The 15025-nt window shown below is 43.8% G+C and overlaps 1 long non-coding RNA gene across 1 annotated transcript; it reads right to left on the bottom strand.

Moving 5' to 3' along the window:
* Nucleotides 1-605: 605 nt before the first annotated feature.
* On the bottom strand, nt 606-2268 carry LOC123089212 (uncharacterized). Its single transcript, XR_006442231.1, has 3 exons — nt 1957-2268; nt 1574-1675; nt 606-719 (listed from the first exon to the last, which is right to left on the bottom strand). It is a non-coding gene; the product is annotated as an uncharacterized lncRNA (long non-coding RNA).
* Between the last annotated feature and the right edge of the window lie 12757 nt (nt 2269-15025).

Raw genomic sequence — 15025 nt, 5'->3', positions numbered from 1 at the left:
AACCTATGACGAAGAATAGAACTCAAAAAAAAATTTGGAGGTGGAATAAGACGTCGGAGATCGGGTCGACCGGTTACACCTCCTCCTCTGGACTGATTGCTCCGGCGAAGTTGAGCTGATGAAGGCGGAGATCACGAGAAGCGCCGGGATTTGGCAGCTGCAGGGAATCCCAGTGACTTGTTGTGCATCTCTAATAGCTAGAGGTAAAAGCGGCAATGACTTGAAATATAAATCTCCAAACTCATGATAGATATGTTTTAACTGTATAAAGCATCAGGAAATAATGGTACTGGTTATTAGCATTTATTGGATCACTATCATGAATGGATTAATAATTATGCAATAGTCCTTTTTGTTCCGAAAAAACTTTTGGGCAAGAACATGTCCTGGCTAATGTATCACAGAAATAATCTATTTTGTCTTGAACAACAAATGTTTTAGTTTAGGGAGAATTGTAATGTCTGACAAACCTCCAGCATATATATTTTGAACTGATTGTTTTCTATCATTGTACTGTTGTCGTGTAGCAGGAATTGAACAGATAATGCACGCTACCAAGTCTCATGAACAGTTCAGCAATGCGGGCGAACTACATGGTGTCGCTCCTGCACAAAAGGAGAGTAGCGGAGGTGGAAGATGGAGGCATACCTGACTATCTTGCCGGTGGATGCCCGCTGGAGAACCTCCTGCGAGCAGCCATGGTGGGGCAGGGCGGCATGCTGGGGTAGATGGGGCAATGATCAAATATCTGAAGATTATCCTTCATTTTTCAAAGCAATGGAAGTTTCTGTTTCTCCAAAATAAATGCAATATAAACTAACAGAAAACTAAGCATTGAAGTTCTCCAGAACTTTTGCAAAATACCATATGTAACATCCCTCATGTCAATTTTTATATAGGGCTTACATGGAACATGGAGAGTTCTTAATATAGTTGAGTTACCAGGGGACTACATAAGTTAAATATATAGGGGAGTCAGCAATATAATGATAGGTTAAAGGTTCAAAGGCTGGTGATTTTACAAGGCCTCTCAAGTCTGAACTGATATGAACTCCTTTTTGCCGAGCTACTGATTTTTATATATATAGCCAGCTATTTTTTTGAACACACACATAAAACCAATGAACCAAACTGTTTCAATAACACTCATGAACTTTTGTATGTGCTTATTTATGAATTGGTAATAACATACATAGTGAAATGGTAGGCCTAGTGTATTTTTCCTTTGTACATAGCGCATTTTTACGAGCTACATAGGCAAGATATACATGATAATCTGTTCAGAAAAGCATTTTTGAAGGCATGTTTTTGAGGCAACCAAACCTGACCAATCATGGAGGCTTCCCAGGAGGTTCTTTGGGATCCAATGGTTCACCCAAATAAATAGCATGCAAAAATCTTAATCATCTTCGGATTTCACTGTTAAAATGGGTTTCAAACACCACTTCTAGACAGACAGTGCTTATTTTGCTCTCGTACATCGACTGAACAGATAAAAACAGAACGCATTACTTGCGCCAACAATCCGGAAATCCCCTGAACACAAAACTAAAACTGAAAATTATTGAGATACCTTTGGGCGAATCGCTCTGCATATGTTGCTTCAGATGTGCTGGTTAGACTGGCTCGCTCATCGACGTCACAAAACTCTCACTTTGGACGGTTCTCCTCCCATCTGCGCTGACAGGTTGCAAAACATGCATGAGGAAACTCACTAAACAAGCGCACCACCTTGTGGCGTTAGGAAACAAACAGTAGCAGTCTTTGAACTGAAACTAGATTTTGCATTGAATTATACTAAATAAAGAAATTGAACCGAGTGTGTGACGAGTTAGTCAATGTGAAATTGAACTGATTGTTTCACATCATGCTGCAGGAGCAGGGTGGCCGGCAGCCGAGGTTATGGGCTAGAGAGAAGGAAGGGGAAGAGGAACTGATGGGAGGGGCGGGTCTGACCTGATTCCAGGTGCGCTCACATGGGATCCAGGCACAGGAGCAAGAAGTGACAGCTTGCCAAAGTGGCTCGTCCGGTGGCGTATCAAGGAGAGATTGCGGTAGCACAGTGAGACCGTGATGAGGGCGCCCCTAAAATGATGTGAATTTTGTTGCCAAACTGCTGTGCAATCATGCAATGAGTGAGCTACCATATAATATAAAGTCGAGCTCTCTCTAACACACATCAAAATACTTTTTATGGTTGTTCTGTATGAACTAATGACAAAATACACATTGAACTGATAATAATATATTATTTTTTCATATAGGAAACATGTTCTTCTCCACATGAACTGATTCTCTAACACATAGAGAATTGTTTCCATGCTTTTCTAAGAACTGAGGATAAAATAAATAGTGAATTTCCAGGGTCTCATTGCAACCTTGCTTCCTATTCAATTGAGGATTCATGTGACACTTGCTTCCCATTTCATCAGTACTAGTACGACTCAACAATAAGTTCAGAATTGTAGACGGCATCCTTGTCAGTACGACTCATCAGTACTATATGGATGTTACTTTTAGCATTAACAATAGTACTGATCGGTACTAATATTGTGTAACTTGTACTGATCAGTACTGCTGCTTGTCGTCGACATGCACTGATCGGTGCTAGTATTGTGTAAGTTGTACCGATCAGTACTTTTAACATTAAGAATAGTACTGATCAGTACTCGCAAGGTAAGTAGAGTGGGGTAAAATCTGCAACTTCCATTGCAGCGGAGATGACGTCGACATGCACTGGAGCATGGCGTGCTGGAGTGATACACTTCGCGTAGACCGGTACTTGAACTTGCTACACATCCACACTAGCACCAGCAGTACAAGTTGAAAAACACATGTCAGCACATTCAGTTGAAAATAGAAGAAAGCATAACACAACATTTAGAAGATGCTCCAAACTCCACACACGAGCGAGACCAGGATGCAGATGCAAAGTTGAATGGCCAGAGCAGATTAACTAGTACGGACTCCACAGATGCACAAGGGGGGGAGGAGAGAGGCGCGCGGCCGTCGGGAAACATGTGTGACATGACTTTGTGGTGGAATCTCTAATGTCCTGAATGCATTACTTGAAGAGAGAAAGGGAGAGGAGTCACCAAACAAACACATCCAAAGTGCATGTCTCTCGTTTCATGAGCATTTTCAGTGCAGGTTCAAAACCATGCCAATTTGCCTTTTGATGCTTAAATGCACCTTCAGTGCAGGTTCATTACTGAGGTTTTTTTTCCACAAATTCATGACACTTTTTTGGCTTCATAGGTGCATTTTCAATGCTGAATACCCGCTACCAAGTCTGCATGAACAGTTCAAGAACTCGTGATCATAGGTAGCAGTTCATTGGTTCAAATAAAATAGGCGTCACATGTGGATGAACAGTTCAACAATTCAGGTTTCATCAGTGCAAAGCTCACATGAATGCTAGTGGAGATGCTCGATCCGGAGAGGGGAGGGGCCGTATCGGGGGTGGCACTTGTGCTTGCCCATGGCCAGAATAGGCAGTGGTGCACCGTGGTGGAGGAGATGGCTGGGGCGGGGTGGCACGCCAGCAGGTTGGCGTCGGCCGGCTCGATCCGGAGTCCTCGCTCGTCGGCGAACTTATCCACGGAGGAGAAGGCGAGGTGTCTCATGGGAAGGAGCAGCAGTATACGGTGGCACGCGGTTGGGGCGTCGACCGGTGTCACCTGGACAGTGGAGCAGGCGCTGCCGCGCATGGCAGAGCTCGGGAGGCGGCCTCTTTTGGGAAAGAGTTGGGGGAGGGAGAGGCCGGCGAGCTGGGGGAGAGGGGCGGCGCGTCAGGGGAGAGGGGCGGCGCGGCAGTGCATCTGGGGAGAGGAGCGGCACGACGGCGCATCTGGGGAGAGGTGCGGCGACGCGTCGGGGTAGAGGGGTGGCGCCGCAGTGGGGGACGAGGACGGCGCCACGGTGAGGGACTGGGGTGGCCGTGGGCGGCGCGAGGCGGCGAGGCATGGGGCGGCGGCGAGGCAGGGGTGGATGGGATCGGGGACTCGGGAGGTGGGTGAGCGAGTTGGTGTGGAATTTCTTCTTTTTTGTTTTCAATCCATCCGGTTCGGACCCGTGGGCTAGATTCAAGAAATTGTGTCGCGCGCGTCCTTATGGAGCCGAGGGGTCACAGAATATTATTCTGTTATATATATATATATATATATATATATATATATATATATATATATATATCTTACTCCTAGAAGTAAATTAAATAAATGCATGAGCATCTTCATGTAACACATGGCTGACATTTCCAAGTATACTAAATTCATTTTAGATGTGAGTGTTTATTTTAATATGATTCATGACATCAGTCATTATATCCTTCTATGACACGATGGCCACTATAACTCCACCTTCGGAAAATGTCTCATGGCTATTCTCTTAATAGCTAAGTATGTTCATATGCATTTTATATGTCACCAACTTCACTTAGTTCTCTAACTAAGTACATAATGGATGAATATTTATTCACCTTGAATATTTCCCTTAAGAGATACATGTTGCGATGAGCACATCACGAATGATGACCCATTCGTTTTTCAAGACCTCAAGTCTATCACATCTCACAGTTCTGTCACTTGATCAACTTCAAGTTGAGATCTCGTGATCAAATATTTTTATATGCCCTTAATACACTTTACATCCTCTTATGCATGAGGAATTCAAAGTAAAGTGGAGGCTATAAGACAACCAAAAACAGAATTACCTCTTAATAGGGAATAATAGTTTTCAAATGATCAAAAGACAACTCCAAGTTTGTCAAATGTGTAGTTATATAAATATTGGACCTATGATTACCAAACCCTCAAACATATGGTCGAACCACACCACAAATTTATTAAAAAGGACAATAAGTTCAATGGGATAAATTTGAAAATTTGCAAATAACAACCAGATTCTGGTAAAGAATTGTTCTCAGAAAGTTCATCAGAAGGAGGACCAAAATCTAGTGCAGAAAATGGAGGATGGACTAATTTTCACTCAATATAATCTATGACCTCGGGGAATCTCCTAATTATCCCAACATTTTATTAGCCTATACTTGTACTACTACATGTAGTAAAATCTCCAATATCATATCCTTTGGATAGAATATTCGATAAATTCGAATGTATGTTTCAATTCATACTCAATATTGTTGCGTACACAATGATTTTCTAAGCATCAATAAATTAAATATTAGGCTTGGTAGCCTTACCATCCTGGTTTGGGGATGATTAGAAAATTATTGACAATTCTGTTGGTCACAACTTAACAAGTTGCAAAATATTCCCCATGTCATCAGATTATATGTGCACCACATGTGCCATAGGGGGAATCTGTTTTAAGGAACTCTCACCTTAAAATTTTTAATGAGCCACTTATTCTTTCTTAAACACGTTCAAAAGATATATGTGGAATGTTGAACCATTATCTGGGGTAATTTAGACACTTCATGTACTCATATATACATTCATAAATGTTATTAAGTGTGTCTCTTATCACACACAACCATGATCTTACCCAATAAATTGCTTAACTTATCAAAGTAGGAGCAAATTCTCCTGAACAAAGGATAAACCCATTCAAATGGACAATGTTGTTGAACTCATTTCACGAGAATTTTATGATTTCATTCAATACCCTATGTACATACCAAAACGATTTAACTAAATTTCTTATCAAAGATAGTCAGATGAATTACATGACCACTTTTAAAGAATTGAAAATTTACTAGCCTCTTGCTGGACACACACGGCCTTACACATCGTAAGTGTGATCTAAATCATACCAACTGCATATCATACTACTTTCCCCTTGTAGTTACTACGTGGAAATCAACAAAGTATTTCTCATCTGCGATAATTCGGTTACATACCAATATCACCACTCTAGTGTACATCAATGGGCACTCACAGAAAATTAGGGATCTATGTGAGGAATAACAATTTATCCGTCAATCAAAATTATTCATAGCCCGTATGCTGATTGCATCAGCAATAAGGATATTTTCCGGCATTAGGGGGAGATAAGTACCACAAAGACTGCTGAGAAATAAATTACAAATGTTATTGACATTCAATCCTTATATCCACGTACTTAAATAATTTGAACTAGAAGTTTAGAGAATCATATATTTGCAACACATTGCAAATCTGCCACATACATTTACTGATGACAAGGTGTTACTAAATTATATATTCCTGCAATAAAGTGTCAAAAAGAGTGGAGGTACGGGTACCTGATAAATAACTCTTCTCCCCAAATGAGAGCAAGAGGGGGAGAAAATCTGACAAGACGAGATATAACTTCTCATATGCTTCCGTGGAAACAGAGGAAATCAAATCCTCAACCAGTAAATGTAATCTAACATCAAGTTGAAAGACACCTCAATGGATGCTCATCATCCAAAGCCCGGCATCAATGTGCAAAAATGTTTTGGTGCCGGGACATCGAAACGCCTTGACTCCATTTGTTATGGGAAATCACAAGGAGTTAAAAAAGGAATAAATATATTATCCACAAATTTCAATGAGTCCATCAGAATCATATAAACTAAAGACTACATTTGTCGACATATATTTCTTCTCAAATTGCTATACCTGTTGGGCCCCGAACCAAAATCCATGGTAGAGTGCCTCTTGCACTCATATTGGTTCACATAAAAGGAAGCAAGTAATGAAGAATAGCACTCGCTTTGCAAACGAATGGTATTTACCGCAGTAATACCTACTCCTCATAAGTATCTTCCACATGAAATACTAAAAACTTCTCATTCATAGACAAAGTCAATGAGGTGGTGAGAAAGCGAGGCTTGTAGCAAAAGGGTTCCCGCAGAGACCCGACATCGATTACGATGTAACATACCCTCTTTGTATCAGTGGAATTATGTTTCGATACTAAATATCATTGGCAATAAAAATAATAATAGTATCCATGCAGTTGATGGATGAAGTGGCTACATATTTATATGAGTCGCTCATTTTGGATATCTCTATTGAAGTCCCTGAAGGCCTAAAACTTCTAAATCCAAACGCAAACCACAACAAGTTTTGTGTAAAACTTCATAAGTCACTCTATGACTTGAAATAGTCGAAATTCATATGGTACTACCGACTAAATGAGTTCCTTCTTCAAAAGGATTACTCAAAGAATGATGATTGCTTATGTGTTAATAAGGGAATCCCAAATTTGATTTCCTTATATCACTTAGTGTATATCAATGACTTCATCATCAATGTCTATACAAGACCTAAACATACACAAAATCATCTCAAGGTGGAAAATTTGGATTAAACCAAATTTAGCTTAAGTTCACAACTTGAGCATTCTCTCAAGAATACATACCAGTCTACATATATCCAAAACATATATGAGAAGTTCAATGTGGATATATCACACCAAAAAAAATGTATATGGTCGATATGAGGAATATTAAGTTATATCCCAAGGTCACAATAAATATTGGACAATTCCATCAGGAAAATCAAGATTTGACCATGATATGATATATAATATTGGCTCTTTACTTGATCCCAACAAAGCAATATCAATGACTGAATTTGATAGAATAGCCTTCTTATGGAAGTCATCTAAATAGAATTTAACGGCTACTTCCACTTATCATTCTGACATAATTGATTTATATAAAGGCATTGAAAATATGCTTGGCTTAGCATAATGATTAACCACACTGAAAATCATGTGGTTGAAATTCATCAGAATCACATAACTTGATTTATTAAGATACTACCACTTGTGTTATTCAATATACCTACATATTATATAAAGAGCAATATAATAAAGCACATTGCTCGAAAATTACTTATCCTCACGAATTATAGAAGTGAGGAAATGATATGTAAACAAAATACTGTGAAAATCCAACAGAATATTCACAATGTCATGATCATGTCAATGAAATTGGTATGAGACATCCTCTAGATTTGCAAAGTTCAGGGGGAGTAATCTCCCAAACTATAACCTATTAACAATCATCAGATTGCATATACTGTACTCTTTTTCCCTTTATGAATTTTTTCCTAATGGTTTCTCATATAAGGTTTTTAACGAGACAATATAAACACAAGTTCCTATATATGCCATATCATTTTATCCTTATATTTTTTACCACTAGGTTTTAAAGGAGTTTTCAATGGCATGTGAGATTGCACTCTTTTCCCTTATGTGTTTTCTCTCAAAGTTTCTCATAACGGTTTTTAATGATGCAATATCTTCTCAAAGATTATATGTCATACTTTCTATTTTTCCTATCGTTTTTTTTAAAGGAAGTACTCAAGACATATTTATTGTTCTCTAAACTCACTAATGAGTTGTATCCTTCTTCAAAGGTTTTTCTCATATGGGTTATCAAGAGACAATAATCATTATATATTGCATCATTTTCTCTTTATTTTTCCCACTGTGTTTAAAGGAGTTTTAGCAACATGTCAAATACAATTCTCCTCACATTTTTTACCACAGGGTTTTTGGAGGAGTCTTTCTCAAAATGAAGACGATGAACATTCTCAAGGCAAACACATATTCGGAGGAGTCTTTATCAAGATGATGCGTATTAGACTAGCATAGATTAGGGGGAGTGTTAAGGATTAATTTAATATTAATAATCAATGCTTAAGTCGGTTATTCGGTCGGTTGTAGTTACCGACATTGTAATCATAATTGCCTTGTAAAGTGGGTATAAATACCCTTTCTTCAATTAATGAGAAACAACTGTTCCATCATTCGCTCTCCGTCTCTCGTTTTTACCTTCACACAACCCCTAGGCACCGAGGAAGTCCCCATGGCTGAATTAGCATGGAAATATGTCCCCCGGAACCCTTTGGTCAGACCTGAGCAGGTCCTGCATCTATCAACACAAATGCGAAGATTGCATGAGTGGTACATGAAACACTACTATGAAAAGGGCTATAGATAATATGAACATTAATGGCGCACCACACATGTGGTGCGCCACTACTATATAGCAGTGGCGCATCATGTGTTGGTGCGTCATTAAACTCTAAATACTAATGGCGCACCACATCCACGGTGCACCACTACTAACATTTTTTTTCAAAACTAGTAACAGCGCACCAGGGGATAGTGCGCCATTACTAGTTAAACTAGTAATGGCGCACCACACCCTCGGTGCGCCACTACTATTTTTTTTTCCAATTTTTTTTTCAAAACTAGTAATGGCACACTGTAGGTGTGGTGCGCCATTACTAGTTTAACTAGTAATGGCGCACCACACCCACAGTGCACCATTACTAGGTTTGACCAAACATTCCACCGAATGCACCCCCCACCCCCTGTGGACCGCCTTTTCATTTTTCTAAAAAATAAAAGAAAATGATGGAAATGTCAAAAAAATAAAAGAAAATAAGTTTCCCTGTGATATGTGGTCTACTTGTTGGGAAAATTTACAAATATGAATTTCGACTTTATTTGCAAAATCACTCTGGAATTTGTAAAATGGGGATAACTTTTGCATACGAACTCGGATTAAAAAGTTTTTTATATGAAAAATCATCTACTCGAAAAGTTACATCCAAATTGAACTGGGGGAACATTATTCAAGATTTTCAGAATCCCCAAAAACCTAACAGAATAAAAGATACGTGGTTTTTAAGATCTAGAGGGGGGAAAATTGAAAAAAAATTCAAACTTACTAGTGGCGCACCATTTGCTAGGTGCGCCACTAGTAACAGAAAAAAATGGTTTCGAATTTTTGTTGGAATTTTTTTCAAAAAATGATACGTAATATGACTGGGAAGTTTGAAATATTTTTCAAAATTTCATCATACTCATGAACATGAACAAAGTCCTAGACATCAACAAGGTTTAATAGGATTGATATGATAGATATATCAACAAGTGCCTGTTAAGTGAGGTGGTGCTCGGGTTGGATAGAACTACGAATTAAGCCTGCTCGGGCTGGAGTAGTGTGAGGATGGGTGACCTTCCGGGAAGTTTGACCTCTTAGCGCGATTTGACTTGATGTTAAGCATATTGACCCGAGATTAAGAAATAGTGACCAGAGATTAAGAAAAAAACAAAAAAAATTGGAAAAAAATTTGAATTTTTTTTTAAAAAAATTCTAAAAAAGTATTTGAAAAAAAATTGTTAGTAATGGCGCACTTCTATGTGGTGCGCCATTACTAAGTCAGATAGTAATGGCACACCGTGTGATATACTAATGGCGCACTCCCTGGTGCGCCATTAGTATCTGGTATACTAATGGCGCACTAGGGGTGCGCCATTAGTATTAATTACTAATGGTGTGATGCTAGTGGCGCACCTGTAGTGCGCCACTAGCAGGCCTTTTCCTAGTACTGAAAGAAGTAAAGAACGGGCGAGAGATGCCCATCGTGAAAGTCAAGTAAGAACATTACTTCTATGAAAGCGAGATAATCTAGAAATTTTTTAGTTATCCAATCAAGACGCACTCTACAAATCTATCGTCAGTTGCTATTGTCTGTAAGTGATTTCTTTCTGTAATTTAAGTCTCTAGCTCAGCTCGTTCGTCGCCTGTAATTATCCTCACTATATTCTTTTGTACACTATTGTGCAGAATGAAGATTGTCGAACGCAAAAGAGATTGAATCTATGACATTGGGTTTGTTGACCCATATATCATTAATGAAATTATGATACAAAACCACGCCAAAGACTCGGAGGATAACTTGCTAAGGTTTATGAAGGTACTAAATACTAGAACAAAAATACTTTTTCCTTACAACTTGAAGTGAGTGTTATTGTCTTGTACTACAAATTCTTTTTTGCTTACTCAATCTTAAGTGTAGTTGGTGAGTTATGCATGCCTACTTATGTAAACATGTGCACATGTTCCACTGGATCCTGCTAATCAATAGAGTTGATGATGGAATTGTTGAAACCCTGGACTCACTAGGTAAAGACCCTTGAGAATACATCAGCGTGGTTTTGATGCGCGACAGGTAATTTCAATCATTATCCCACTATATCGGCCTCTTTCGTTCATTTCCTGATAACAAGTAATTAATAACTTCTTTATTCATTTTCTTTGCGGGCAGGGTTTGGAAACGGTTCATCAAAGAGGTTGTCGGTGAATGGAAACTGAATCTGAAATGGTGACGGACCAATGTAATTAAGTAGTATTAGCTATGTCCGGGCATCTCTTTAATTCTAGTTTCAATACCATTATCATGCTTGATTATTATCTAATTGAATTCTATTTTCACAAAGTACATGAGGCAACAACAAGGGACTAATTTATGTGCATACTATGTTTGCAAGAACATTCGCATGACGACCGAATGGCGCAGAGAGGTAAGACAACTTCGGGTACCTAAACACTATTCACATTTTTTATGATGATCTAATATATATACACACAACTAATATATTCATATTGATGTTCTTCTTTAAGGATGGAAGAGATGCGGGAGAGGCTCCTACCAGAGAACCGCATACGAGCAGTCCAAGAGGAAATTGCGGGATTTTGTGCTTACGCAGGTCATATCTGAATGCGAAGAATACCATTGCACCTAATACCTGCATGTAATGATCTGCAAGTGTGTGTGTGTGGGGTCATACGAGAAATTATATGATATATGTATGGTCGTACGACAAATTAAATTGTATAAACATAACGTGTATAGTATGTAGTAGCATAAAATATTTTTGAAACAAAAAAGAATTTAGTGGAAAACACAAAATGAAAAAAAAACCATAAACCTAAAACCCTAAACCCCAGCACAAAATCATTAGTCCCGGTTGGTGTCACCAACCCGGACTAAAGGTCCTTCAAGCCCCGGCGCTAGCTCGCAGCCAAGTGAAGGGGTCTTAGTCCGACTTGGTGTCGCCAACCGGGACTAAACATCCTCCAGCTTCATTGTCCTGATTGGTGATCCGGGACTAAAGAACGTTTCCAACCAGGACTAAATTCCGTTTTTTCACTAGTGTATCCAGCCAACGGGTGGATGCCCCATTTTCCATCCCACCAGGTATTAAATGAAAGATTTCACGTTTTTGTCTCTTTAACGTGAATTGTTTTTATAGTGGAAGGTCACATTCCGAGATAGGTAGCGCGTATGGGGTGACTTAGAGCATCTACAACCAGACTTGGCAAATTCGGTTCCTAAAACGCCCAGTAACCAGGCACGTCTCAAATTTCAGTAATTGCATTTGGACATCTCATACTAAATTCTTAAATTCATACCCGGACATGCAAACAAAATAACCTACGTACTACGTCGATCACCTAGCTACTCATCGTTAGAGATGTCGACGATTTTCGTGCCCGGCTTCGGCAGCATGGGCGGTAGCTGTAGCTCCGGCTACTCTGGCTGCTCCGCTCCGGCCTCCTCCGCCTCTATCTCTGCGTCAAGTTCGCGAAAACCACGTGGACGCCACCTGCTCCTACCAGAGGAACGCACAGTTGGCCTTCACATATGCCTCATCGTGGATGGACTCTAGGATGGCCTGCTGCTCTCCCATCTCCTCCAATTGGGCGACGGTGAACTTCATATCTGCTTGCTCCATGTTGAAGCCCGACAGCTGTTGCGCCGGCTGCTCCGCCTCCTCCAACTCCATCGGAGCTGGCTCATTTTCCTCCTCTTCCCCGGCTCCTCCTCCTCATCCGGCTCCGGCGAGTCCGGAGGCAGCCCGACAACAACGCAGGTGGTGCGTGCGACTTGTCTCGCCCGGATCTGCTGCTGGATCTCGTACCGGCACTCCGGCGTGAGCATTGCATAGTAGCTGATCTTGCTTCAGACCATGGCAGAGCGCCAAAGCGTGGACAGAGCGCCGGAGCGGGTGAGGGAGGTGGTGGATGTGTTTGGACTGGTGGCGCGGAGAGGGAAAGGTGGATGGGCTAGGGTCGCGGGACGCCAGCCGGGTTAAATAGGCGGATTTGGTCTCGGGCGGCGAGCCGGAGTGGCACCACGCGGCATTCACACCACGACGAAGGAGGAGGCGTCCGTCGGACTGTCGGGTTTTTGGGCGAGTCTGCGTGGGACCCCTTCGTCAATCCTACGTGATGGGTGTCCCATATTTAAGCTGGATATGAGGGGTGACGGTCAGCCGGGCGTTTGAGGACCGTTTGAGAAGGCCATCTGGATCAAAAAATCATGATCGGCGAGTGACCTGATGGTTCGCCCGAGTGTATGAGGCGGGTTTAAAACACCCGGCTGTAGATGCTCTCAGTAAGAGCATCTCCAGCCGTTGGCCCCCCAGGGGGCGCCTAAAATCGCCTCCTAGGGGTGACTCGGCGCAAAAAATGGGCCTGGGGGCGAGTTGGCCCCCAGCCGCCGCCCCTAGGGCCGGCCCCAGGCGCAGGGAAAAAATCGTGTAGCAAATTTAGGCAAAGTTCGGCTAAAACACGCCAAATTTCGGCAAACTTGGGCTTATATTCGCAGATTTAAGTCGAGTAGTCGCCATTACATATAAAAACTAATCAAAAAAAACTTGCCGAAGGCCGAGAAGTCGCCGTCGTCGCCGCCATCGTCGACCTTCTCCTTTGACTCGGGCGCCCCTGCTGGACCCCTCTCCGGCTGGTGGCGACGGAGGCGTGTCATCGTCGTCGTCGCTGTCATCGATGATGATGACTCCTCCTTCGTCGCGGCATCGGCGGCGCTGCGCGAAGCGCCGCAGGGCGGCGCACTGGCACTCCCTCGCCATCTTCAGGGAGTCCTGGCGGCACCCATTCAAGGGCCGTGTCATCATTGAGTTAAACCTCGCCGTGCTCCGTCTTCACCGGCGCCAGCCCCGGCTCCGTCTTCACCGGCGCGAGACCCGGCTCCGTCTTTGGCTTGACGAAGCGCGGGGGAGGAGCCGACGAGGAGGCGCACCGGCCGCCCTCGCTGATGACGATGCCGGCGCTGCGAGTGCGCCGGCTGAGCGGCGTCTCCGCCGTGGGCTCGGCCTTGGCGCCGAGCAGCGTCGGAGTGCCGGAGGACTGGGAGGAAGAGCGCGATGAGGAAGAAGAGGAGGAGGAGCCGAACCTCCTTGGCGCCCATTGCCCGTCGCGTCGGCGGTGCCGGGGGCCGCCCTCGCCGGGGGGTACGCCAATGGTGGGTTGTTGCCGCCCTCGAGGTGCCTCAGCACGCCCCACCACAGGTGGCGCCCCTTGCTGTTCTTCAGGCCGTCGACCACCGGCGCCCCGTTGGTGGACGCCAGCCGCTGCTGCTGGCGGCGCTCGAAGTACGCCGCCCAAGCCGCGTGGTTGTCGTTGGCGTACTGGGGGAGGGAGAGCTCGGCGTCAGTGAGGGAGGCGCGCACGATCTCGACCTCGTCGGCGAAGTAGGATGGCTTGGCGACGGCGTCGGGCAACGGGGGAATGGGCACTCCCCCATTGCTGAGCGTCCAGCCCGTCGGCCCGACGCGCATGTCCGGCGGCGCCGGGATGTTCGCCTGGAGCAGGAGCCAGGACTCCTGTTCGCGGACCGAACGGCGGACGAAGCCGTTGGCCGCCGCCTCATCTCCGGGGAAACCCTCGGCCATCGGGGAGATGGAGTGGCTGGGGAGAAGGGATCGACGGGAGAGGGAGGGCTAGGGGAGAAGAGCTCGGCGGCGGCGCTCGGGAGAGGTGGCACTCATCACAGGCGAGCGAGGCCATATATAGCCGCGCCGCGTCCTTGTGTACGCGTCCGAGGGAGGGGAGGCGTCGGCGCGCCGACCCGTGGTGCGCCGCCCATGAGGAATCAATGGCAAAGCTGACCGGCGGCAGCCTTGCCATTGATTCCCCGCGGGAAACCGAGGCGTCGGGAGAAGACGAGGCGGGCGGTGTCGCTGACGCAGCTGGCCCACGGCGCTTTCGCGCCAAAAAGGATTTGCCCGGCGCCTCCGAGCGCCCCCTAGCGCGGGGTTCAGGTTGGGTCCGCAGGCATCAATTTTGGCCCGAGCCGGCGAAAAATAGACCCCTGGGACGCAACTGGCCGATTTTTTGGTGCCGGCGATCGAAAAATCGCGTGAAGGGCCTTGTTGGGGGCGCGGCTGGAGAAGCTCTTAGTCTTCAAGCAGCGCAAATCCAATCCGGTCATCAGGAGACGTC

This window comes from Triticum aestivum, chromosome 4B (assembly GCF_018294505.1).
Source record: "Triticum aestivum cultivar Chinese Spring chromosome 4B, IWGSC CS RefSeq v2.1, whole genome shotgun sequence".
Taxonomy (NCBI): domain Eukaryota; kingdom Viridiplantae; phylum Streptophyta; class Magnoliopsida; order Poales; family Poaceae; genus Triticum; species Triticum aestivum.
This window is presented reverse-complemented; position numbering and strand designations above follow the sequence as displayed.